Below are 1594 nucleotides of genomic sequence, written 5' to 3' on the forward strand. Positions count from 1 at the left end.
GTTATTGCTGGATCTTATGATAACTGAATATTTAACTTTAGAAGAAACTGTCTATTTTCCAAAGTAGCTGTACCATTCTCCATTCCCACCAGCATTGTAGGAGAGCTCCAGGCAGAAAGCCAGGACAAACATAGCTCATTTTGCTTGTTTCCCTTCTCTGGCATAGCACAGATCTGTACTGCCTGTAGTTCAATGTCTGAAAATAATCGTTTCATATATTTTGTCTAGTTTTTTCATTGTTGGGAGTGGAAGGGCAAATCCAGTACCAGGTACACTGTCATAGCCAGAAGCAAAGTCCACTTGGGGAGCAGCTTATCAAAACATGATGCTTGAGTGCAGCCCCATACTAATTAAATCTGAGTTCCTGCAGTGAAAGGATGGCAGGGGAGTTCTAATGTGCATCAGCCTTAAGTATCACTGGCCTGGAGCGTAATATTCAATCTCTTCACTAAGGCAAGACCGTTCAGCATCTGCCCTAAGCCTACATCTCCAGTCTAGATCCAAACCCACACTCTCCAACCCCCAACCATCTTTTGTCATTTCTCCTAAGGCTCTGCCATGCAGTACTTTATCGGGATAAACATGGTATTTCAAACCCATGCCTCTCCCGGTGGTCGCTTGTGGTCCAAAGTTTACCAGGGGTACTTATCCTTCAAGATTTGACCAAATGCCTTTGGCTTTATGGGTTATAAAGGAAAGCCCGGGATTTCTAGGGCAGAACGTTGTACTCAAAAGAATATCTGGACAACCAACAAATGCGAGGCTTAGGATCTGGTACCACCATTTACAACAGGGTGAGTTTAGTCGTTATTTGTCATCTGCTTTCCTCAGGTATGACACGGTAATAACAATACTTACCTGGCAGAAGAACAGACGAGATTACACATACAATTGAACGCACCTAGCATGGTGCACATAGCGGGTGCCAACAGAATACTCCCCTTCACACCCCACATGCCACTCATAACGTTTCCTGCAAAGCTCTACTGCAAATGGCACTTCATTATCTGTTTATACCTCTCCGTCTCCCAATAGACTGTGAGTTTTATAACGACCAGGACCACTTCTTTTTACCTTTGCATCCGGGGGTATAAAAGTGCTTGGGATAAGACAGGAGTTTGAATAAATCTCAGATGAATTTAGAAGTCTCTAGTTCTCATCGCAAAGAAAGTTTACAGGGTTCTTCCTCCTCAACGTCAATTCACGCTTTGGGGGCGACGTACCACCCAGTCCTTAGCAAGGAAATGAGAGAATGTGACCGAGACTGGAAAAGGACGGTGGCACTTTTCATCAGATGAAACATCCAGGGGACGTTTTCCCTGTGGGGTTAAAAGAACACGAAAGTCCGTGCTGCCCTCCAGGGCAGCGCCCAGCAGCCTCCGGGTTTACGCAAAGGCTTCTTGGCGGGGAAATTCTGAGCCAACTTCCTTTAAGGAAAGAAGCGGGACCGCACAGGTGGGCGGGTGCCGGAAGAAGCGCGCACGGGGGCCGGGGGAGGCGGGGACGCGCAGGGACCGCCCCGCCCCGCGGTTGCCAGGCAACCGGCCCCGGAAGTCGCGGGAGACGCTGCGGCGGCGGCGGCGGCGGCGGCGGT

Source organism: Leucopleurus acutus, assembly GCF_964270905.1.
Source record: "Leucopleurus acutus genome assembly, chromosome: 17".
Classification (NCBI taxonomy): domain Eukaryota; kingdom Metazoa; phylum Chordata; class Mammalia; order Artiodactyla; family Delphinidae; genus Leucopleurus; species Leucopleurus acutus.